This window comes from Notechis scutatus, chromosome 1 (genome assembly GCF_049901735.1).
Source record: "Notechis scutatus isolate UNSWTSFEM ecotype Mainland chromosome 1, rNotScu1.2, whole genome shotgun sequence".
NCBI classification, from domain to species: Eukaryota; Metazoa; Chordata; class Lepidosauria; order Squamata; family Elapidae; genus Notechis; species Notechis scutatus.
The window spans coordinates 316,767,793-316,794,477 of NC_142009.1; the positions used below are offsets into that span (position 1 = coordinate 316,767,793).

The 26,685-nt window shown below is 39.3% G+C and overlaps 1 protein-coding gene and 1 long non-coding RNA gene across 2 annotated transcripts in view; one reads left to right on the plus strand and one right to left on the minus strand.

Annotated features, from left to right (window-relative positions):
• The window catches only part of SLC35F4 (solute carrier family 35 member F4), a 147,292-nt gene that overhangs the window by 106,535 nt on the left and 14,072 nt on the right, over nt 1–26,685 (minus strand). The window lies entirely within an intron of this gene.
• On the plus strand, nt 1,539–24,979 carry LOC148133499 (uncharacterized). The gene is made up of 3 exons (XR_015746912.1): nt 1,539–1,621; nt 24,159–24,270; nt 24,656–24,979. It is a non-coding gene; the product is annotated as an uncharacterized LOC148133499 (long non-coding RNA).

Consider the following 26,685-nt stretch of genomic DNA (forward strand, 5'->3'; position numbering starts at 1 on the left):
AGGAAGGAAGGAAGGAAGGAAGGAAGGAAGGAAGGAAGGAAAGAAAGAAAGAAAGAAAGAAAGAAAGAAAGAAAGAAAGAAAGAAAGAAAGAAAGAAAGAAAGAAAGAAAGAAAGAAAGAAAGAAAGAGAAAGGAAACATTGTACATTGTTGTTTCTGATATACAAACCCAACAAAAAAAATATCAAAAAGTTTCTGTTCGTCAGTTTATGTTGGAACCTTCAGGCAAATAAGATCAGATTGTACCTAAAAGTTTTGAAATGCAATCTTTAAGAAAATTAGAGGAATCTGTATTTCATTGGTTCTAGCAACACCAAAATTATAACAATTGTCATTGATTAAAGGAGAAAATGAAAATTCTAAAAATAAAGGCATGATTGGATTTATGTTGTTAACAGCAAGGATAATTTTACCTCAGAAATGGAAGGAGACCTCTGAATCCTGGATCTTTGGCTTTCTAAATTATTAGTAATTATTTTAATGGCTTAGAGTTATAATGGTACTTTTAACATTTTGGCACCCCCACTATGTAATTAACCTGGTAGAATTAACTGAAAAGATATTACTCAGCATGGCAATCTGTGAGAAGGTAAATGATGACCCATGTATGATGTGGAACTGGAGGTTTTCAAGAAGAGAATGGACAGCCATTTGTCTGGGGTGGTATAGGGTCCCCTGTTCAAGCAGGGGGTTGGACTAGAAGACCTCCAAGGTTCCTTTCAACTCTATTATTCTATGTTTTCTGGCACCATCGTACACGTGGTGCAATTTACAGAGTTGTATCAGAGATCAGAATGCATGACTGTGGTATCAGATTACAGGTTAACGGCGTTGGAAGGGACCTTGTAGGTCATCTAGTCCAACCCCCCGCCCAAGCGGGAGACCCTACACCATTTCTGATAAATGGCAGTCCAATCTCTTCTTGAAGGTCTCAAGTGATGCGCTCCCACAACTTCCGAGGCCAAGCTGTTTCATTGGTTGATTGTTCTCACTGTCAGAAAGTTTCTCCTTATTTCCAGGTTAAATCATTCCTTGTTCAGTTTCCATCCATTACTCCTTGTCTGGCCTACAGGTGCTTTAGAAAATAGCTTGACCCCCTCCTCTCTGTGGCAGCCCCTCAAATATTGGAAGACTGCTATCATGTCTTCCCTGGTCCTTCTCTTCACTAGACTAGCCAAGCCCAGTTCCTGTAACCGTTCTTCATGTTTTAGTCTCCAATCCCCTAATCACCCTGGTTGCTCTTCTCTGCACTTTTTCTAGAGTCTCAATATCTTTTTTATAGTGTGGGGACCAAAACTGGATGCAGTACTCTAGGTGTGATCTTACCAAGGCTTTATAGAGTAGTATTAGTATCATTTTATATAGGCCAACATTGCAACTGCTGTGTATGATGGTGTGGATGCCACTGCATTACAAACCGTGCTTAGGATCCAGGGAAGAGACTGACTGGGTCAACTGACCTCTTTTTTATTTTTAGTGTTCCTACAAACAGTAGCCTCTTTATTTAGAATAGTATGTGAAAGGTTGATTCTGCTGTCATTTGAAACCATACTTCCATGCATATACTGAGAAGGAACAGTATATACCGGTAATTGATTGCCTCACATTTTCAGCAATTTAAGGTAAGCAAGCCTTCAAAGACATTTGGCCTTTTTTACTTTAGCTGAAAATGCTGCTCATTATGTAAATATTATGCAGTTAGGGAGCAGCTTTCAGTCTCCAGTGGTGCCTTTCTAGAAAGATTCCCCAGGGGAGCTAGCCCTGTAACTTTCTTATTAAAAGGTAAGGTCTTTCTTATTAAAAGGTAGAGTGTCTGCAGTGGGCCAAGAAGGCAAGTTCAGGTCACAACACTGCAATGCAAATTCCACCCTTTATGTACTTGCAATGTAACATCATGATGCAAGCATGAAAGAGCACAGTTTCTAAAATGTTTCTCCATTTTAGATAGAGAAAATAAACACAATATTTCCTGCAACAAAGTTATATATTTATTGATATGACAAATATATGATACTCCTGAGAATTTGGGTAGTTTTAACTCACAATGAAAGAAAGCAATCCCAACAATTTAAAAAAAAAAACACAATAAAAATAGAGTAGATAAAGCATGTTCTACAGATCATAATAGGGAAAGGCCATTTAGAACCATCACTAATGCCCAAATACTTAACAGAATAAAACAGATTGACAAGATTTAGAAATTCTAGTTAAAAGAACTAGAGTAGAGACAGATGGTTTACCCAGAAACAGTACCTATTTTATGCCGAGCTTTAGCTCAGATTTGTTTTGTTACATCCAGTCCTTCACCATTTCCAAACCCAAGTAAGGACCTCCATCTTAGTCTGGGGTAGAAAATGATAGACAGACAGACAGACAGACGGACGGACGGAGTGGTGGTATGCTACCGGTTCAGACCGGTTCAGCTGAACCGGTAGTAAAAAAAAGGTGAAGATCAGCTGAGAGGAGAAAAAAAATCCTCCACAATCAGTTGAGAGGAAAACTAAGAGAGAAGTGCAGGATCGCCCCCTCCACCCGCCCCTGTGCTTTTCTCTTCTTTATCCTCTCAGCTGATTGGCGCTGCAGGTCTCAGCTGGTGTAGGAAAAGCTGCGCGTGAACGTCAGGCAAAACACGCCCACCAAGCCATGCCCACCAAACCGGTGGTAAAGCAATTTGAATCCCACCACTGGATGGATGGATGGATGGATGGATGGATGGATGGGTGATATACTTATCATCTGCATATTGATGATACTTAATTTTGGATGGCATTCCCAGTGCTTTCATGTAGATAGTGAATAACAAGAAGACGAGTCCTGTGGTATCTCAAATTGGAATAGCTATGGCCTTGATTCTTCATCCTCACCAACTAGAATAACCTTCCAAGCTTCCTTAATAAGATGCAATGTAGACCACTCAATCAGATGTATTCCATGGAAGCTGTTTTTGATCCAAATTAGTTGATCCAAATTAATTGATCCAAATCATTGTGCAAACTTTGTTCATATTGAACGGCACAAGCTGCCCAGAGTTTCAGACTAAACTCTTTCTCAGCCAAACATACAGAAATGTGGGATAGAACCTGAGACCTTCGGCACTGCAAAGCAGATACTCTATCACCAGAGGAGGCCTGCTCTTCATTGGGACTATTTAGAAGCAGTGTATCACTAATAACTAATTATTGGGGAGATTGTTGCTTTCCTACTTAACTTGTGTGCTTCTTTAGAGGTATCTTGCTGGCTCTGTAGGAAGAAACTAATTTAGTAGTTAGAAGATCTAACACAGGTCTTCTTGTGATTGTAAAAGTTCTATATTCAGAAGAATACCTTTGAGTATCATCTCATCATGAAGTTTAATCTAGAAAAATTAGTAGGAAATTTTAATAGGAAAAATTAGTAGGAAATCTAGCAATGACATTCTGCTTCCAACATTTACACAAAGTCTACTAAACCATGTTGCACAGCATGGATTAGGTGCAAGTATGCATCATATGCAAATAAAACAAAAATTCAATTCCTTCTGTGAAAAGAGAAGTTTTCGGAACCTGTACTTAGCTAAGCAAAGTATTGTGAGGCTTCTTGAAACAGTGCAACAAATTGTGAAATGTCTTTTTATTTTATTTTCGCATGAAATAAGAATAATAATTTTTAGAACTCCTGCTCATGGAAGGCCATTTTATTTTGAAATAACCCTTCTGGACCCAATCCATGACATTTATGGAGTCTGTAGTAGGCTGTCATAAGTGGATGTTGGATTTAGTTCTATAGAATGAAAACCTGGCTCTCAAAGTCATAAAGTAATTAATGTTCAAAGGACAAATTATGCAGTTTGGGGTACATAAAACCTACTTAGAAGACTTCCCTGGGAAAATAGTTTCAGATTGTTCTGAACTGTGCTGCAGTTGATCATTGCTCAATCTGATGAGTTTCATCTGGGCATTTTTATTCGTGATTATATAATCACTGTTCTATGGAAATAATTACTTATACTCAACCAATGACTAAGGATTACTGTACTGAAAGTTTATTAACTATTAGAAGCAATTTTTGTATCAAAGGAAATAACTGTTTTTATTACTTAGCCACAGTAGTTATCTAAATAAGAATCATCAAGGGCTTCCTAAATTTTGTTGTCAAAACAAAACTGAATTTTAAAAGGTTAGAGAAAGAATGAATAATGATGAATAATGACCTTTAAAAAGAGAGAAAGAATGAATGAGGAAGATCTTTCAAAAGTCTTCCAACGCTCTTGATTTATATATTTATTATATCAGCCATAAAGGGAAGGAAAGTTTAAGGCAGCAGGAAATAAACAGTTTCTTTCTCCACGCAAATGGGTTAGATTTGCTTCCTTTCATAATGTTTAGATGTGCCTTACAAGCTTCCTTCCTAATATGACTGAACACATTCTTTTAATCTTCTGGTATTTATCATCCCCAGACAGTTTTGTACAACAAAAAGCAAAGATTGTTTCAACTTTGCAAGCAAAGCAATTAAACAGAGTGATTAGTTCTGTTTCTTCTTATCCAGGAAGGAATCATAGAAGAAATTAGCACACATACTAGGCTAAAATAGGATTAGGTAGCTTGTGGTATAGTGTATTATAATGTCTCAGCATGTTGTGTAAACCTACACATTAAGCTGTAATATGATTTCTTTATTGGGATATTTGGACACATGAATATATGAATATAGCCATATTTTTATTAAACCATGATTAAGGTTTAACATTACTAAAAGGAGGTGGAGAAGCCCAATTATAGTTATCAAAGACACAGACAGGTGCTAGCTGTGGAACAAATCACAAACTGCTCATGTGTATGCTCTAAGCTAAGCTACAAAAGAAAGCCATTGAGTTTCCACAATCTGAACTTGAACATATACCCAGCATTTTCAAGGAGAACATTAGGAAACATCTGAAGCCCTTGATCTCAGCCCCTGTTCCCACTCAGCACAACTTCAGGGGCCTTGGCTTTCAGCGACTGCTTCTAAATGCCAGGTCAGTCTATAATAAGGCCTCCCTCATCTGCAATTTAATCCTTGATGACGTTTCACCAAGGCCTGGATAGAGCTGGAAGTGGTAGAGTGGCCCTTTATATGCCCTGCTGGATTTCAATTGTTACATCAGTCAAGACTTTGGGGCAAGAGTGAAGGTGTCGCAATAGTCATCCACAGGTTACCAGATGTGAGATCCTGTTTATTAGGGACTTAAATCTGCCTTCTCTAGGGACGGGGATTGAGGAAGCTCAGTAGTTCATGACCACCATGGCGGCCATGGCCCCATTCCATGCCATCCAAAACATTACATAGGACGATGGTCATATATAGACCCTGTTGGAGCAGTGGCTATAAAATCCAAAATTGGGGGACCTTCTGATGTCCTCCTTGTCATGGTCAGATTACACCTTGATTAACATTAGATTAACTGGTGCTACCATCCATTGCAAGGAGACCAGACCATTAAATCATGTTGATATATACATCTCAGAAGACTTGAATTATGGTTAATGGTGGTCTAACTAAATCACCTAAAACTCAGAACAGGACAAGACAAGGTGGTCCTTTGTCCCTTTTGTTGTTTATTTTGGTTCTTCAAGCACTGAATAGACATCAGACCAGAGATGGTATTAAGCAGGTTCTGACCAGTTCTGGAGAACCAGTAGCAGAAATTTTGAGTAGTTTGGAGAACAGGTAAATACTACTTCTCTGGCCCCACCCCCATATATTCTCTGCCTCCCAAGTCCCAGATGATTGGCTGGGTCTTCTTTGGTTGCCCTGCACAGGAGAACGGAGCTGGAAAGCAGGTTAGTGAGGTGTGGAGGGAATGGGATTTTGCATTAACCTTCCCCTAGGAGTGGGGAGGGAATGGGAATTTTGCAGTATCCTTCCCCTGGAGTGGGGTGGGAATAGAGATTTTACAGTACCCTTCCCCTGCCATGCCCACCAAGCCACGCCATGCCCACAGCTCACATATATGCCCACAGAACCGATAGTAAAAAAAAATTGAATCCCACCACTGCATCAGACAATATGAGGAGAGGGACTAAAAATTAAGATTAATAAGGTGTCTGAACTCAGGAGGATGGTGTAACCCCAAAGTGATCGACTCAAAGGCGATCAAGCATAGAAGGAGTATACTGAAATATTGTACAGTAGAGATATCCAAGATACCTTAGAAGATATTCCCTACTTACACTTCTAGTACTGGAAGATGAAGCTGGATCAGAACTCTGGTCATTACCAAGTTGAAAAACAATGGGAACTGGTGGAATACCCACTAAAATGTGGCAAGCAACAAAGGGGGAAAAAATCAAGGTTCTAAGTGAGCTTTGCCAGCAAATCTGAAGAATGATACAGTGACCAATAGATTGGAAAAGGTCAATATACATCCCATTGCCAAAAAAAGGAGAGTTAACAGAATGTGCAAACTATTCTACAATATTCTTAATTCCACATGCTAGCAAAATAATGCTTGGTGTCATCCACACAGATTAGAGCCCTCCTCAAAAAAAGAGATGCCAGATGTTCAGTCTGTCTTTAGAAAAGGCCAAGGGACATAAGACATTATTTCTATAATTGAGAAAGCTGAAGAATATCAAAAAGAAGTTGTTATATGCTCCATTGATGATAGAAAAGCCTTTGATTATGTCGATCATGTCAAGCTTTGGAAAGAGCTCAGAAAAATGTGAATCCCAGAAAATCTCATTGTCTTCATGAGAAACTTCTATACAGGTCAGGAAACCACAGAATGGACAGAAGACTGACGGTAGGAGTCGGATACATTCAATTGCGATGACAATGGAGCTATCACTGGAAGAGTTAAAGGTGCAGGTGAGGGATAGATCAGCATGGGGAAAAATGTGGTCACCAAAAGTCAACAACAATTTGATGGCACATAATCAAGCAAATGAGGTTTAGCATGTTATATGAACTCATCCACCACTGAATGCAGCGAGATGTGCTTTATATAGCTGTGCTTCCTGTACCCATTCTTTACCCCCCCCCCAACTACCGCTGGGAAGGAAAGTAACACATGCTGTGTTTGTATTCATTTTCATCACTGCTCACTTTCACGTGGAGAGGGAATCAGAGGGATGGTACGGTTTGTGCTCTTTGCATAAAAGCTAAGTTCATTTTCCAGCATCTCCTGACAACACATGCAGAACTGCAGCATATCAGTGCAGAGCTGAAAATACTAAATTATATAAGGAGATTACCTGATTTAGTATAATACACTTTTTAATGATTTTTTTTTCATCCTCAGTTGCAAGGTTACAGAATATCCTCAATACAGAAAGGGCTCTAAACAATGGGAAACTATTGTTGGTATCTTTCGGTTTAGCTTGCACCGAGCACACTTGCAGTCTTTATCCCAAGGTCATATAAGCAGTTCACCCAGCAGAGGAAGGTGTGAACAACAGACAAGATATAAAAAGGACTGGTTTTTAATAACATCCATCCAGTTTATCTATATACTACTAAAGCTCTCGTCATTATCTTTAACAGGGTGAAATGGTGCATCATAGGGCAACAGTTTTTGAACCAAGGTGCTTCAGATGTGCTAACTTATAGAATGTGTCCAAAATACAGGGCTGACAACTTCTGCTACATTGATGAGATTCTGCTACAGTTACATGTTCTTCATTTTCAACATTCTGTGACAGTTTCCCAGACAATCTCATAATTCCTTGCTCATTCCTCACCCAGCAGCAGACACTTGGAAAGGGGAGGGGGAAGGGAGGGAGGGAGGAAAGAATGAAGGAAGGGAGGGAGGGATTTCCAATGCTTCCTAACATATTCTCACAAGCTTAAAAAGAAAGCTGGTACAGGATTGGAAGTTGCTCCCATTCCATGAACTTCATCACACCCAGAGATGGGGGGATAGGAATAAGGAAAGCAGCACCAAACTAAACTACAATACCTTTATAATATGTGCTATGACATCACATGCATGAAAGAAGGGGCAGATCTTGCATCACACTGATACAGTGCTGCTTCTATTGTTTGGACAGAAATATCTATACCTCTGCATCTCCCTGCAAGTAAACAAGAGCTTTAGATCAAATGCTGAATATCAGGAGAAAAAAAGGAGACATTTCTTCCAAGGAAAGGCTGAAGTGGCTCTGTGAACAACTCTAACTCAATCTAAGTGGAGCATCATAGGGCAAGGACATGGTGTACTTCCTTGTAAAGATATACATTGAATAGTCTTCCTGATCTACACAATGTTTGGAACAATGTGGGACATTTAAAGTCTCAGGATCCTGCTTTTAAAAAGGAAGAGCACTAACCTCCTACAGCCCATCTAAAAATGTCCTAGGGCACCAATTTCCTGAAGTAGCTCCTTTTGAAATCTTTTTTAAAATGTAGGTTAGGAAGCAATTACCAAAGGCAGCCAGCAACACCTGCATAGTTAAAGAATGCAAGCTGATAAATATTACTGCTCATGCCAGGAGCCCACAATTTCTCATGAGTGTTATTTGTTTTCCTGTGGTAAATTATTTCCAAAGTGTGCCTGAGCAGCACCAAGTGCTAACTTCATAATGTTTTCCTGCTTCAAACAAACATGATTGGTGCTTCAGAGCATGAAATAAGTAAGTTCTGTGGAGAATTCTATTTTTAGCACTGCCAGCTATGAGATGAAGCTTTGGCTTCTGTTGGTATCATCAGCATCACAAATTTGAAACTGAAACTATAGGCCTGCTTGGGAAAACAGGATTAAAACAAATAGATTTCTGAACTTTTAACCATACAAGAGGCCCAGCTAAGTGAAATAAAGATATTAATTAAAAATATTTCTCTTCTTCATTCTGGGGAGCTGGTAGGTGGGAAAGATTACAAATTATACTGATGCTCATCCCAACATAATCTTTTCTCTTTCTCATACACACCACTCTTCTATCCAGGTACTAAATAAGATTGTTCTCTTATTTAGAGACATCTATAGAGGGGCTCTGAAAAGTCCAAGACATTAGTTTCAGCCTTGTGCATACCCATTAAAAAGAGGTGGATTTTGACCATGTAGTATGTGAGAAGAACTAGGTGTGACATGATAACCGTGTTCCAATATCTCAGGGGCTGCCACAAAGAGGGAATCAAGCTATTCTCCAAAGCACCTGAGGGTAGGACAAGAAGCAATGGGTGGAAATAAATCAAGGAGAGAAGCAACCTAGAACTAAGGAGAAATTTCCTGCCAGTGGAATGGAACGAATAAATGAATAGAACAACTTGCCTACAGAAATTGTGGGTGCTCCGGCTTTCGGTTTGAGCTTCTTCAGCGACAGACCGAAACCTCGTCTCTGTGAGGCTTCGATCCGTGCTCGCCGCTGGAGCGCCCCAAGCTGGCTGGCTTCGGGGCTAAGCCACCCATAGAGGTGGTGAAGAGGGGGGAGACTGCCTGCAAGGTTGAGGAGAGCCACATCTCTCCTCTCCAGCTGGCCATTACTCCCTTTCCCAAAGGCGGTTGCAGCGGTGGTCAGAAATGGCCACCACAAAGAAGAACTCGACCGGAAAAGAATGTGCAGGAGGAAGATAAGAGGAGAAAATTTTGGTTGACCGGGTCAAATAGCAAAAGCAACAAATAAGGTACCCTGGAATTGAAACTATTAAAAAACAATAACATTGTTCCCTAAGAAGATTTTTAAGCTGCGAAGGAGAGAAAAAAGGGAAAAGATTTGGGGGGTTTTCTCCTTTTCCTGTACTGACAACTAAGAGACTTAAGTAAGAAATTGGAAAAAAATCCACTTTGACATCAATAGGCATTTAATGCTGAAAATAAAAAGTCAAAGGGATAATAAAGATTTCTGGATAATTAAAAGCTTTTGAAAACAGGAAAGGAGAGAGGAAGAATAAAACGGCAGGATCTGGAAGGGAGGAGACTACCTGGAATTAAAAAAGAACTTATAGCCAAATCTCAACAAGACTTCCAAAAGATACATTCTAACTGAAATATCGCAACCAAAACCCCAGGAAGAGAAAGTCGAAAAAGAAATAAGAAGATATAACTCGGGACTATCTGGATTACTTGATGATTTCTGGATTCTTGGTTATTGTTTTGAATGACTAAAATCAATCGGGTGATTGTTTAAAACTGTTTTAAATGGCTCCACTTTTAGAAGAACTGAAAATGGAACTTAAAAAGTACAAAGAAGATGCACAAGAAGGGAGAGGTTCTTTTGGCTTCGTATTTCAGTTTTTTGAAATGGAGATTTGGAATTATGAGAAACAACAAGAAACAAGATTGCGACAAAGAAGAAGCCATCTTTAATGAACAAGTAATCTTAGATGGGGGGAAAAAAGGAAAAGGGGGAAAGAGAATGGAAAGTTTAAGATTGGGAAAAACAATTCCAAAAAAAATAGAGTGAAAAATAAGTATAAAATCAGAATCAGAAAGCAACAGAAGAGGGAAATGCAGAAGAGAGAATTAGAAATAGAGAGACAAGGGGGTAAAAAGGGGAGGGAGAAGATGAGAGGGAAGAAAGAAAGGAAAAGAAGTCATAAAGGACAGAAACAAAATACAGAGAAACAGGGCCTATTTAGAGATAATGGGTGAAAATTTAATGGAAAAGGGGATTCTGCAAAGGTACATAAGATAGTATGGTTATATTAGAAACAGAAGTAATTTTAGAAAATATGAAACAATGTATGATTAAAATGTCTGATAAAATAGCTATCATAATTCAGTGGAATGCTTATCAATAAATAAATGTAATAAAAGGTATATTTAATGATTTATAAAACATATGTGAAGAGAAATAAGGGAAAAATTAATTATGGAGATTATATGTGTTTTTAAGGAAGTATGATATTTAATTGAAAAGACGTGTTAAAGATGTTAAGATTTTAATGATTATTAATGATAGAACTGAACTGGAATGGAATGAGGGTTTATAATTACATATATTTATAATCTTTTTTTTTTCAAGAATATAGTGTGTATTATAAGAATGTACCAAGCAGAATTCGATTGGAAGTTATGTATTATGTATTATATTGAAGGTCATAACCTTAAGGTATATATTGAAGTTTAAATAAGAGTTGAATGGATGTAATTAAAAGATCTAAAGGTGTCATACTCCAATTAGTAACTACAGGAGAAAACTTGTTTAATGAGAAAAGATAATATGAAATTGAAACAGAACAGACAAAAGTATAAATATAATGATTTGAATTGAGATGAGATAATCAAATTAAAATCAAGAAAATCAAAAGAGGGGAAAACTATATAGAAAATGTAGAATAGTATAAGATATGGAATAGAACACAAAAAGGAGCATGAAATTGAGTTTTGTGTCTGTATAAAGAAGTTCAACCCGGGACCGTGTTATTTTCAAAAAGATGTTTTACTTGTATTTTGTATGTGTGAAAACCCAAATAAAACTTTATTTTTTTAAAAAAAAGAAATTGTGGGTGTTCCATCACAGGAGACTCTTTAAAAAGGGCTGGACAGTCATTTGTCTGTGAAATGGTTTGTTCATTTGCTCTTATCATTTGATTTCTTTTGCTGCATCCTTCCCAGCCCTGCAGCATCCTTTCTGAAGTGTCAAAACCAGAACTGTACATAGTATTTCTAGTGTTACTGCACCACTGGTTTGTACCACCGGTTTGTATAAAGGCACGGTGATGATTCTGTCAGTTTTATTTTCAGTTCCTTCCGCTTTCATGTATTTCAGCTGCTCATTACCATTTGTATGTGAGCTTTTCAAGTGTCATGCGAATGAGGAATGGAAAATCTGCACTAGTTAAGACCAAAAGTGTGGGATGTGATGGTTTGAAATGCTTCCCCGTGTTCAAACAAACTAAAGGGACCCTGTACACATATTATTAAAAAAGGGACCAGATAACATCTTCTGTTCTCTGCAGCAACTGCTTTATAGGCAAAGAGGTTTTCATGCCACTTTAATCACTTTTTTCAGTGCCATCATAACTTTGTAATTCAAGGACCACCTGTAGCAGTGCTGAAATAAAATCCAGTGCATAGCCCACCTATTAAGCGGATAGGGTATGACCTCCAGCTTTTCAGCAAAAGGTTTGCTTGCTCGTCTCTGGCTCTATCCATCCAACCTGCTTTCTCTCTTTTCTTCATCAGCTCCTACTTCATCAGCACAAGGGGAGACGCCTTCCAGAGAAATCCTTTCTTCCTTGCTTAACCAGCTAGAAAGAGAGAGAAAACTCTTCCAACAAGCCTCTCCCACTCAACAATGTGGGAGGTAACAGAAGTAACAGAATAACCTACTTGAAGGTCTTCTAGCCCAACCCACTGCTCAAGCAAGAGACCCTATACCAATTCAGACAAATGGCTGTCCAATATCTCTTCTGTCTATGGAATAGAAACAGCCACATCTCAACATCATAAGTTGATTTATGCAGGTCAAACTAGTAATATTGCTGATGTCCTAAAGGTGCTCTTTTTTTTTCAAAATGCAACTGGACTATCTTGGTTTATATTTTTTTCTTTGAAAATGTTTCACTTCACACCAAATAAGTTTCTTCAGAAGTCTTGGAGGAGAAACTAAACATTTTTAAAAATAACAAGAAAATCCAGTTGCCTTTTGGAGAGGAAAAAACAAAGCACTTTTCAGACAACCATGACCTGGATGATTGAGAACTTCCATAGACATATTGCTGGTGTCAACTTTTCTCAGCATCTTCCAAAAGTTTACATTATACCTTCTTTACAAGGTTATGCTAGGTAGCTATTTTCTGGGATGGCATGAGGATTCCTGCCCAAGTCCTGCCAAGCCCATGTTTAATCCCCATCCTTTCCATCCAGGAATTTAAATGTTTCCTCTCCGTCTATATAGGCGGTACCTATTTGATTTTTACCATAAACCCTCACTGATGGTGGAGGAAAGGGAAGGGAGGAAGCAAAAAAGGAAAAGAGCTCAAGTTAAAGGAAGGGCAAATATGAATGACCTGGTTCCCTTCCACTCCTTTCAGTTTTGCAAATGAAGCTTGGCAGAATGACTGAACAAATAAAAAATAATTAGTTAAATCCAGAATTTTGACAGATACCTGCAAACCAGATGAGTTCAAAATAGATTCTCCTTGTGTGCCAGCAAAAAGCAACCTCAACAAATTACAGCACAAAAAGCTGGGGGGAGGGATAGTGGACAGGATAGGACTTGTGATTTATCCTGGTTTAATGGATCGCTGGCATCAGGATAGAAATCTGAAATGTTCATTAGAGCTGAGCAAGCAGTTCACAACGAGAGAGTTTATTCATCAGTTAATTGCTGCTCTTCCTCCCGCCCTTCACAAACTGGCTTCCTTGGTTTTTCAACAAATGATATTTGGGACCAGTTTTTAGATTCCCTCCGTTTTAATAATGCCAGGGGAGACAAAAGGCAGACTTTCCAATTCCTTTTCCTTGCAAAAGTTCTTGTCTTCTTGTCTTGTCCAAGGGACTACAGCTAATTAAATTCTGGTTGAAGAGGAACTGTGGAGTGGAGGAACAGGTTTTGGAGAAGGGCACTAATGTAGACAAACTCTCAAGGGGAAGGTAAATGCAGGAGCAAATCAAGATTAAAAGGCTCCACCAAAATACGCACGGTTGGCAAAGTTTCTTATTTTATTTTATTTATTTATTTGATTTGTCAATCGCTTACAATTTTGTGGTATTTGAGGACAGTTTGAGGGACAGGTTGTGGTATTTGAGGACAGTTCGCAGACGGTCTCCGGAAGAATAAGTTCCTATGTAATTTGGTTCTTTTTTAGATTTAGGGATTTTTTGTAGAAGATAGCAACTCCACCTCCTCTATGGATTTCGCGATCTGATTGATTCTTGACCATTAGTGCTAAAAAACAATCTACTACAGATTCCTTTTCATTGAAGATACAGTATCACTGGTTTGAAAATGTGCCCCTTGTATATATATTGTGGGTGGACAATCCATGCCTACAGACCATTTGTAGCTTCTATCTCCCCTTCTGAACAAGTTCTGAAATTGCCCCTTCAGCCAATGACTGAAATCATGTCCGCAGCAACTCGTGTCTCATTTGACAGGAAAACTGCAAGAAAACCAAGGCACTATTTTCTCTCAATTCCCTCAAGCCAACTGAAAAAACCCAAATGTAAATTCTTGCAGTCATCACACACCTTTAACAGCATAACAGAGTTGGAAGAGACCTTGGAGAGCTTCTTGGGCAAACTTCTGCTCAAGCAGGAAACCCTATTCCATTTCAGACAAATGGCTGTCCAGTCTCTTCTTAAAAGCCTCCAGTGATTGTTAGGGATATACACCCTAGCAGAACCTGCACGGCAGTCAGGCAGGCAGGCAAATATGTGAGATAAACGTTATTGTAGCTTACACTCAGTAAAACAGATACAATGTGCTAGTTAAATAGTTTATTCCAGTAAGATTTATAGCATAGTCAAACAGTCCATATATCATACACTAGTTCAGTCCATCCGGGGATTATTCAGTTGCAAAGTCCAGTGTCGAAAAAGAGGTCATTAAACTTATAAATATCAGTCCAGTAATATATCTCTTCGCAGTTAGAGATATGAAGAAGTCAAACTTCTTTCCTTCAGCAACAGCAGAGAACACGCAGTTAACAATCCATCATCGTCTGCAAGCAATCCAGTAAGCCAGCAATCAATCAAGTTCTCTTGCTCCCTCTTATGGGGATTTACAGCCGCACCCAAAATTACATGCTTTGGAGTTAAAGTGACACACACTTAAATTCACTATCATAGTCTATATATATTATTTTACCCAAACTACGTTAGGTAACCTATGTTATTCCTAACAGTGATGAAGCACCCACAACGGTCTCACTGGTTTATTGTTTCCACTTTCAGAAAGTTTCTCCTTTAGTTCTAAGTTGGCTCTCTTCTTGATTAGTTTCCATCCATTGCTTCTTGTCTTGCTTTGGTGCTTTGCCTTGTGGCAGCCACTCAAATACTGGATGATATAATGTCACCCCTAGTCCTTCTTTTCATTACATTAGACATACCCAATCCCTGCAACTGTTCTTCATGTGGTTTTAGCCTCCAACCATCTTTTAAGATGAATAAGTATTTTTAAAACCCAAATAAACAAAACAGTGGAAATCCAGCCTCCACCCATTTGCATGATATTGACACCATATCCCCTGTCATTTTTCGCTGTCAACTTGATTTACATAATTGAGCCATAATGCTTTGCTTTCCATCTTCCCCGATCTGGCACTCCTCACCTAGGCCAGTGTCCCCATAAGGCAGGGAAAATATGTCCTTTGGACATACCAATTAGGGTTGATGGGATCTGGGGTCAAAAATATTTCAGAGGGACTGGATGGGAGAAGGCTGCCCTATCCAAATGAAGAAGGGTGGTTGGTTGCAATGGACAAGACCTCACAACATATCCTGTGGGTAATATGCAAAGGCCTGATCAGATTGTAAATACAGGTAGTCCTCAACTTATCACCACAGTTGAGCCCAAAATTTATGTTGCTAAGCAAGACAGCTATTAAGTGAATTTTGCCCCATTTTACGATCTTTTTTTCTACAGTTGTTAAGTGAATCACTGCAGTTAGTAACAGAGTTGTTAAATGAATCTGGCTTTCCCATTGACTTTGCTTTGTCAGAAAGTCAAAAAGGGGATCACATGACTTGGGGACACTGTTGTGGTTAGCTGGCAGCAGGTACAGACGGCTGAGGAGAGCGAGGACTCAGATGAGGGGCCAGGACCATTAGGGAGTGGACTGCTGCCTTCAGAGATTGTGGAGGCTGGCAGCAGTGATGAGGACGTTCCCGAGGAGCCTGTGCCAAGTGCATGTGCGCACAGGATTGCTCACAGAAAAGAGCAGTTACAGCAGCACAGGCGACTTGGGAGTAAGGCTGCAAGGCCCCTCCTTCAAGAAGATAAAAGCCAGCTGTGAAACTAACCTTCTTTGCAGAAGGCAAAGAAGTTTTGAACTCAGCCTCATGGACCTTACAGTTGGTACTTGAAGACTCTTGTAAACTATTTCTTACCTGTTGTTTTTTGGTCAGACTTGAAAAAACTTGGCAAGACTCTTTCTTGTTGGAGCTAATTAGTTGGAAGCAGCCTTTTATCTGTGAGGAAACAGGATTCTTAGCTGAAACGTAAAAAGATTATACTGCTGCCTTTGTCTTGTGTTTGCTCTCTTGGAACCAGGTTTGGGTCAGAACAGACACTGTAACTGTCATAAATATGAGTCAGTTGCCAAGTGCCTCAATTTTGATCATGTGTCCATGGGGGTTGTCAGTGTGGAAAAATGATCATATGTCACACATGGCGTATAACTTCGAGGGGTCATTGGATGAACTGTTGTAAGTCGGGTACCTATACTTCCTTTTGCAACACTCCAGGCATCCAAGGAAACCCATCTAGATATTCAAAGTGGCAAAATGTTTTGTGTTTTAAAGCTACTTGCAATCAGATTTAACGAATTGGTATCGTGAAGATTGACTAGAAAAGCTCCAATAAAGATCTTGATTAACCATCTATAATCCCACCCGAAAGACATTTCAGCAAATGTTGGATGTCTTGAAAAGGAAATGCAGGGGGTGGGGGTTGAGGAGGAATAGATAAGAGGAAAAACCTCCTTAAACTAAAATAGTAACTTTCTTCAGAGATGTCAGACTTCATATGGCATCATCAAATGGCAACTAAAAAGCTTCCTGCTGTTGTTTTGTGGCAATGCAGAATCAAATCAGCATGCATGTGGGTTTTGTTTGGAGATGTGGGAGGGAAATAAATAATAAAGAGATGAATAAGCTATCAGACCAAAGCTACGGGGGAGGTGGGAATCTGCACTGAAATGGATTAACGACAAAAGGGAGTAGTGATTTCCCACTATTGGCAAGGTTGCTATTCAAGCATTCCTCTCCCTTAATCTGAAATTTTATTTATTTTATTTTATTTGTTTGTTAATTTGATTTGTCAATCGCTTACAAGATAATAGGCATAAGTATAAACATGAGTAAGAATACAGGAAATGGGTACGAATAAATGGGGATAATAGGATAGGGACGGGAGGCACGATGGTGCACTTATGCACACCCCTTACAGACCCCTTAGGAATGGGCTGAGGTCAATAGTGGATAGTTTGAGGTTAAAGGAGTGGGGGTTAGAGGATGTAACAATAGAGTCAGGTAGTGCATTCCGGGCATTGACCACTCTGTTGCTGAAGTCGTACTTTCTGCAATCAAGTTTGGAGCGGTTTACATTGAGTTTGTATCTGTTGTGTGCTCTTGTATTGTTGCGCTTGAAGCTGAAGTAGTCATTGACTGGTAGGACATTGTAGCAGATAATTTTGTGTACTACACTTAAGTCCATAGTTCAAGTTTGTCCAAGCCCAAAATCTCAAGCTTGGTGATATAGGGTATTCTGTTGTGAGAGAGGAGTGTAGTACTCTTCTCGTGAAATACTTCTGGACTCGCTCAATTTTATTAATGTCCAATATACAGTACGGATTCCAGACAGATGATCTGTATTCGAGTATTGGTCTAGCAAAGGTTTTGTATGCCCTAGTTAGCAATTCAATATTTCCGGAGGAGAAACTTAATAATTAATAAGATTAGATTCCCCAAACTTTAAAACCCATCACTTAGTGTACGCTCAAAGGCACCCTGTAGGTGTGTTGGGATTGTAACGTCCACAATTGTCCAGTAGCCTTTGATCACACTGACTGGGAAAACAGATCGTCCTTGATTTACAACAGTTTGTTTAGTGATTGTTCAAAGCTGTTTGGAAAAAGTGACTTACAGTATGTCCATTTTTCACACTTTCAAATATTGCAGCATCCCCCTGGTCACAGGACCACCACTGGATGCTTGGAAACTGGTTTATGTTTCTGATGGTGGCAGTGTCTTGGGACCTTTTGCAACAGAGATTCATTTAACAACTGTGTTACTAACAACTGCAGTGTTTTGCTTAACAATTGCGGTGAGAAAAATATAAAATGGGGCAAAGCTCACTTAACAACGGTCTTGCTTAATAATGGAAATTTTGGGCTCAATTGAGGCCGTAATTCGAGGGCTGTTTGTCTTGAAAATTGCAGTTCCAACTGAGATAGGGAGACCACGCTTGGGAAGCTCATTTCAGGTATTTGATAAACCAAGAATCAACACAACAGCAGAAAAATGCAACTTGACCCTTCAAAGATGCTCATCACTATGGGAAGCCACCACCCCTCCTAAAAGAATGAAATATTAGAAAAGGCAGATTATTATACTGTATTTCCCGAAGGGAGAAATGGAGAAACATGTTTTTAGAGGCAGAAAGCAACCCCCACTTTCCTTAATAGCCCACAGCACTTACGAGATAAAGAGCTTATTGAAAGAAGACAAGTATCATAAGGAAATACCCTCACCCAAGAGCCAAAACAGGATGAAAGCCATTAAGCCATAATAGGAATTACCCAACACCCTTTCAGAACACAAACCCCTTCATTGCATCACCCTCACAGCAGTCCAAACTTCAACCAAACGTAACTCAGACAAACACTTAGGATTTGTACTTTGCCTATAGAGCCAGCTATGACCCCTACATAACCCCTATATGGCCCCATGGGAGTCTGACAATAGCCAATAGAATACATGCTTTTGCACAGGAACAGAAGCTCAAGTGCAAAGCTGAACAAAATGTATAAAAACCTTTCACTCTCAACTCCATTTTGGTCAGCTGCTCAGAATCACATGTGGTTCTGCTTCATCATTAAACCATCTTTCCAATCAGCCTCCATGTTTCCAATGTCTTTCTCCTGGCTTGGAACTGAACCAGATGGTTATTTCTTCCATCAACTTCTTATAGAAGGGGGAAAGCCTGAGAAGGAAAGTAGGATCAAATTTCTTTTACTTGACTGGCTTAACACCAAGTCCAGTCATACTTCTGAAGCATAGGAGCATGTCTCCTTCATCCAGATTATGCTAATAATAAAAAAAACTGCTTTAGACCAGGTGGGGATAATCAATATATAGCTTTTCCCACAAATGAATCAATTTGGATTATTCATGTAGACCCAGAGCTGCTAATAGTACCTAGTAGCTCCCGTATTGATAAAATGCTGTACAAAAAGGAAAGGAAAAGATAAAATAGACTCTGCTCTCTCAGCATAACCTCAGAAGTGGTTTTCCATGGCTTTCTTCTAGAATATTTTCAGTCTAGTGCAGAAGTCTCCAAAATTGGCAGCTTCGTGAACTTCAGTTCCCAGAATTCCCCAGCCAGCATGGTTAGCTGAGGAATTCAGAGAATTGAAGTCCACAACTCTTAAAGTTGCCAAGTTTGGAGAGCCCTGGTCTAATACAGGGGTCCCCAACCACCAATCCGTGGACTGGCATTGGTCCATGGCATGCCGGCAACCGGTCCATGCAAAAAAGCAAAGCCCCATCCACGGGAGAGAGGCAGCATGCAAAACGACACCTCCTCTGGTCCACAGAAAAACCTTCCTCCATGGAACCGGTCCCTGGTGCCCAAAAGGTTGGGGGCTGCTGGTCTAGTACATAGTCCTGGGAATTTCTGATATACCTACCCAACCATGTTTAGTTTTTTTAAAATTAGCCAGCATGGTGAAACTGGGAGGAGGAGGAGGAGGAGGAGGAGGAGGAGGAGGAGGAGGAGGAGGAGGTCGTCAGAACAGAGTTCTTTGTGATTCCCTACTAAAATGAACTAATCTCCATGGCACATATGGGCAAATCAAAACTTGAGAATGTGGAAATATTTTGTCTTTATTCTCATACTGCAACCCACATTTGTGTACGTAATGCCAACCCTGCATATATGTGAGCAGTTATTGTCTTTATAAAGCCCAGACCAAAAGATGGGATGCTATAAGGAAACTGTTAGGTAAGCACAAAAGAAATGTGTGGATTTATCGTTTCAAATAAGCATTGGTGATTCTCATGAATATTTGAATGCAGCATTTTTGTAATTCTTCCCTGCAATGCCTGACTCACATCAATGCTGAGATATAGGCTAACCCTGGGAGTTTATCCTGCAGAACTGCCCAGAATTAGAAACAAAATTAGTAACTCAGCTTCGTAATGAGAGAGATTTTGTGGTCCCCTGTTAAAGCCAGATGAAAGAAGTAGCTTTTCCTAGCCTGGAGCTTGACGATGGAGCTTGAGAAAGGAGTCCTATTTCTCAGCAGTGGTGGCTAATTTGGAGCTATCCTTTCTCATAAACTGCATCTCTCATGCAGCATTTCCAAGAAACTTCCTCATTAAGGCAAAACATTATGCTTCTCCCTGTCTCACTAAGTATTCCAACACTTTATAATGTGCTTCCTAATCATCTGAAAGAGTCCCTTCTTTTGCACGAGAGGCCTACCCATCCTATCACCCCCATCCTATCACCCCCAGCTACCACCCAGGACACGGAATTTTCTAGGTACCTCAAGGCCTCTGAAACAGGCTCACTGTGTCTTTAGATTTAGGAGATGTCTCCTTTTAAAAAGGCTCTCACCTCCCCCCACCCAATAAAAACAAAGGTTTAATTCTTACTGGTATTTTTGGTTTCGACTCTATTTTATATTTTTATTGGAAGCTACCAAGAAAGCTTTAGATGATGATGTAGATTATGGGTGTCAAACTCGCAGCCTCACATTGCCATCACATGAAGTTTCGGGATGTTTTTTCCCTTTGTGGAGCTGGGGTGGGCGTGGCCTGTGGGTGACGCATCCGGCCCATGAGTCGCCAGTTTGACACCCCTGATCTAAATGATAGAGAGATAGAGATAGAGAGGGGGGGACAGACGGACGGAAGGATAGGGACAGGGATAGGGATAGACAGAAAGACAGACACGGACAGACAGAGATAGACAGACAGACAAAGAGAGATAGACAGACAGACATGGATGTGGATGTAGACGTAAGATAGAGCAATATCATCTATGAGTGAATCATTTGTACAAGGATGGACCAATTGGAAGTCACCATTTTTAATCTGAGAAGCATTCAGAGACTTCCAAAAAGCCCTTCTTCAAATAAATCACAAGGTTGCTAAATTGTATATTTATTTATTTATTTACATTTCTAAACAGCCCATCTCCCACAAAGCTGCCTGCCCCTTCCAAGCATCCTCTATTATTAACCCTATTTCGGGACCAGAAGCCTTTAAATATATTGGTTAAGTTGGCAGATGTGAGCACTTTAAAAACATTTCTAAAAAAAAAGCTTTCTCTTTGGGGAAGAGTGGAGGGAATGAGGGGACGGGGACAAGGGGTATATGCCATTAATTTTGTGGGAGAGCGGTGCAATATATTAATCCAAAATGGGCAAAGATGCTTCGGATTCAGCATATCCGAAAACAAGTACAGTGAAGATACTTCTAATCCAAATATTTCTTCTACTAGTGGTTCTGCAAGAAATTTCTTCTACTAGTGGTTCTGCAAGAAAATTCTGCAAGAAAAGCCAGGGCACACCTGCCTTTTTGCAGTTGTGTTCCCTTCCGTTAGGGAACTAGGACCCACCAATTGCCCTTCTTCCTCCATGTTGTTGCCAGCAAACAAGCAACATGAGCAATACCTCTGGTGATCCAAGATTCAGCATGTTGGTTGGGATGACAGACTGCTTCTGATTAAGCAAGAACTGAGCACAGTGTGTGTGTGTGTGTCTGTGTGTATCATTAAGGGAACCTCTATGCTGAACCATCCTGCTCTCTTCCTTCATTTCAACCTTTCACTTTCTTCTATACTTGAACAGCTTGCAGCAAAGTGTCATGCATTCTAGAATACGCACAATATCAGACCTTATTCTCAAAAAGGAAGCTGGGAAGGAGAAATTCCCTGACAGCCTTTATTAGAACTTGTCTTGTGGTGAAAAGGCCGGCAAAGCATAATTATTTATTCCTCTTTTTAATATCCACATAAAACCTCTAAGGTCAGTAAGGGGTTTTGGTTTCATTAATATGCTGATGATGCCCAATTATGTTAGTTCTTGTCTTAAAATCATTCATTTAGCGGCCGTTTAAAGTCACAACAGCACCAAAAAAAAAGGTGTCTTATAACAAATGACCATCGTAGCATCCCCACAACCATGTGGTCAAAATTAGGCATTTGGCAGGACGTATATTGAATGATGGTTGCTGTATCCCAAGTCACTTGATTGCCATTTGAGACCTTCCCACAAGCCAATGGGGGAAAGCAAATTCACTTAACAACCATATGATTCAGTTAACAACTTACATAAACCATGACCTACTTATCTGTGAACTCATTTAGCATCATAAAACTCTAATAGATTACAGTCTGCGGAGGTGAATACAGTTCTCGCCATGATGCAAAAAAAATGCTGAGGCCCTAGAAAGAATGCAGAGAAGAGCAACAAAGATAGTAAGAAGTCTGGTTATGTTTAGCCTAATGAAGAGAAGGCTTAGCCTTAGGGAAAATATGACTGTAGTCTTCTAACACTTGAAAGGCTGTTCACAGGGAAGAGGGTGCCAATTTACTCTCCATAGCAGCTGAGGCCAGGATAAGAAGCTTATCAGAGGGAGACCCAACCTGGAAATAAGGAGGAATTTCCTGACAATGAGAACAATCAAACAATGGAACAACTTGCCTCCTAGTTGTGTGTATTCTACCACTGAAGATTTTTAAAAAATATTGGCAACCATTTGTTTTGAACGATATAAAGACTCCTGCCTTGGGGATTAAGTTGGACTAAAAAACCTCCAAGATCCTTTCCAGCCTTATGATTCTGTTTATTGGGCCAGGATTTATGACTGAAAACCCCAGTTGACTCTTCCTCACCATCTTCCTCCTATTTAATTATTGTATGTGCTCTCCACAAATTTGGATGTTAAGTTCATTGTCCTATCATTTCATGGAATATCCTGGATCCCTTTATAAAACTAATGGAATGGGTCCATTTCAGGTTTAGATCATGTCTAGATCACCACAAACCATTTATCGAAAACTGACAGACAACCCTTAAAAAGCCAATTTAGTTGAAAGAAAGACGGAATATTTTATATCTCCCATGGAACAGAAAATTTTGCATATCCTGTTGATTACTTTTCTGTCACCTGATGCAGGATGATTTTCTAAATAGACATGTTTGTTAGAGAATCAGTAATTGAATGTGTAACTGGTTAAAAAAAAACAGGAACCAAACAATAAGTATAAAAGGATACTTCTTTCCCAGTGAGATTGCTTAATAATGTGTATTCGGACCATTGCTTTTTAGCCTGTTCTCAAATGAACTGCATAATGAGATAAAAAAGGCACTGATGCTAACAGGGACACAGTGAAGAGCTTCAATAACATAAAGTGAAGAAATCCAAAATGATTTCCTCAAACATAAAGGGTTTAGAATAGAACAGGAAAGGACAGGACAGGACAGAATAGTTCTTTATTGGCCAAGTGCAATTGAACATACATGGAATTTGTCTCCAGTGCAAAAGCTCTCAGTGTACATACAAGCAACAAAGTGATCAATCATAAGATGTAATCTAAATCAACCAAAAAAATGACATAAGAGGGCTTCCATAAATTTCATGAAGCTGGCATACCAATTCAAACATTTCCCACAAACCCTGGGAAATTGTCACTTTTAAAAAAATTTCTCTACATTCAAATGAAAGATAAATATCTAAACAATGCATTACCAGTATTTCAAGGTCATCCATCAGATTGTGCAAAAGATTCTATATGGGAATCATTAGAAAAGGAATTAAAAATAAAGCATTAGTTCAGCTCAATAATACAACCTCACTAGGAAAGTATATAACTGGATAGTTGCACAGCTCGGGTTGTACAGCCAGAAAAGATACTTAAATGGATAACAAAGGATAATGAAAGGGATGGAAAATCCCAATAAAGCTTCAGATATTTTGATGCCTTCAACTCAAAGGAGGCATGATAAGGGCCTATAAAATTATACACGTTCTTGAGAAATTGTACACAGTAAAGTTTTCTTGCCTCTCTTCAAAGTTGACCGCTGAAGTTAAGCAGTGGGAAAATGTTTCATTTATATAGTGCATTATTAATCTATGGAGTTTAATTAACACAAGACATCAAACTTGGATGGTTTTAAAATGGTATTGAACAAGAGTGCCGAACATTTTGAAACATGAGGGGATGGGTGAAGATCACAAAGCAAGCAAGACTGTGTCACATATTAGGCTGGGACTAGGTTTTGGGGAGATCCTTGCTATTTTTTAACTGTCCTGTACCTGTTTTAGCACGTACAGTATATTTTTCATATGTTTTTACTTAGTAATGCTGGGGGGAAATCCTTTTATTTTCAACCATCACAGTCAGGAGGCTCATGGAGAGAAGCACTGAAAGGAGGCTGAAGAACCAAAAATCATCCACCTTAATGTAAAAAGGTAATATGGAAGCAATAGCTAACAAACCAGTATCTCATAATTAAAATACATCATTCCCATGGTTGGAAGCTTCATCCTCCTCAGTGGAGCTGGGAGATAATGAGATGTGCCGTTGAGATGTTCCTTAAATACAACTTAGGGTCTCCTGTAGGTAGAGCATGTAGACCAGACATGTTTTTCATTAGAAATCAACCTACCTTAAATTCTTTCAATGGGGATCTTTTCTGAAGACCGTCAAAGAAACAAACCGGTCTGGTACACTACAAATTAGCTGAGCATAATTAGGATTAAGAACCGCTAGAACAAACAACCTCTAGTTTTCTGCATGGTTATTGTGCAATTTTATACAGCATTTTTAACATCAAAATATTTTTTACTCGATCAGCATTCAGGCCGACCAATGGATAAGAAGCGCTATTACAATGTTCTTATTTGAACAGAGAATTTTCTTGGACAACAAACATCATCCTGTCATAATAATGATGCTGTGCTCAGAGGTTCCCAGTGCAACTTTTGCCTCAATTTTCTTCAGTTCTGCTTTGCCAGCTAGAGAATTAGATTAACTTTTAATTACTGGAGTATCAAATGGAAATTCTGCTTACTGTGCATGATTTTCACTGTGCATAGAAAGTTTATATATTATTTCTTGCATTTCATGTAGTCTTAGCCCCCAATTTATCATCTATGTCCATATAATGTACTGCTTATAATAAAGAGGGATTGAGTCCAACAAAGCTCCTTTCACAATGAAGCACATCAAATTTATTTATTTATATCCCATCTCTTCAAACAGCAACAAGACACCCTCCCATCTTGTTCTTGGAAAGATTTATTTCCTTGATATAGTTCTATTTCCCTTCCCAGTTAATCATCTCTCTACATGATTTACAATACAGCTGTGATGACCCGTAGTCTCTCAAAATACCCAAAACCCAAAACATATATTAAAGTCCGGTAAGGCCTTCAACTTAACTTCACTGTTTTATTAGGCACAGTTTAAAGTCACAAAAGTAAATAATGAGGCAAACAGAAAACCAAAACAAACCGCATTGATGAGAGTTCTGAAGCAAGCCAAGATAATTAATCATAAACTCCAGGAAAACAACCAAGAAAAGTCCATGGGAAGAACGCCAGCAAAGATAAATCTCTTTCAAGGTGAACACTAAATTGACTCCTGCAAATTCTAACTGTGCAGTTGCAAACTTATATACATAGCTCCCACCTGCAAGCCACGAGGAGGATCATGGTAATCTCCTCTTGAGTAGACCTCGCTTTCCCTGATCCTTTACCACCAGTCCTCAGATAGACAAGCATCTCATAGGTAGTCAGTCACACCTTCAAAATTTAAGCGCTTGGCAACAGGTATGCATTTAAAATGGTTGCCACATCCTAGGTCACGTGAAAGTCATTTGGGACCTTCTCAGAGGGCTTCCAACAAGCAAAGTCAATGGGAGAAACCAGATTTGCTAAGCAAACATGTGATTTGCTTAATGACCATGTCAAAAAGGTCATAAAATTGGTCACAATCCTATCACTTAACCACAGGCTTAGGGATAGACATTCCTGCCCCAGTTGTGGTCATAAGTCAAGTGGCTTGAATTCAGAACTGGGTGGGCAATTCTGCAACCTCTCAGATGGTCTGTACCTTACAAGGGTTGTTCATCCGACTTTTCCCAGGCTCCCGATTAGAAAATGTATTCTTCCTGATCTAAATTCACCCTTTTATTTGAGATATACAGTACTGTGTACCTCTTTTCTGCATTGGAGTTTGCTGGTTGGTGCATGAGAGGTTTGTGTCCCAAAAGCCTTCGTCTGCAAACTTTGTATATTTTTTAAAAAGTAATGCATTTGGCTCATTATCACAAGCAATTTGCTAAATCAGCACAAAAAGTCCCAGCTGCAAGTAGCAAGCTAAATAATAGAAAACAAAAGGCTTGTTATGACTTACCTCAAACCTAAATGCTCCAGATAGAGGGAAAAAATGTGGCTTAACTAGTGTGTGAGTGTGAGTGTGCGTGAGAGAGAGAGAAAGAGAGAGGGAGGGAGGGAGGGAGGGAAGGAGGGAGAGAGAGAGAAAAAGAGAGATCCTTATAACATTAGTCTGAATTCTTAGCAGTTGTTGTTCCATTAGCCAATAAGTACCTTTGACAAATTAACATGACACTTGAAGGCATCTTACTATCCTAGATAAATCAAAGAATAATAAGAGTATTGCAGCATTATTTATTTAGATGTATAGGCCATCAAATGAAGAGATACTAAATATTCTTTGAAGAAGTAAAGAATTGTAGGTGTTTTCAGGTATGTGTCCATATAATTTTCTTGGCAGCAATATCAAATTATAGGCCCCAAGAACTTTTTTTTTTAACTTCTCAGCCTAAGCTATTAACTTCCAAGGGGTTTCTCGCCGAAATA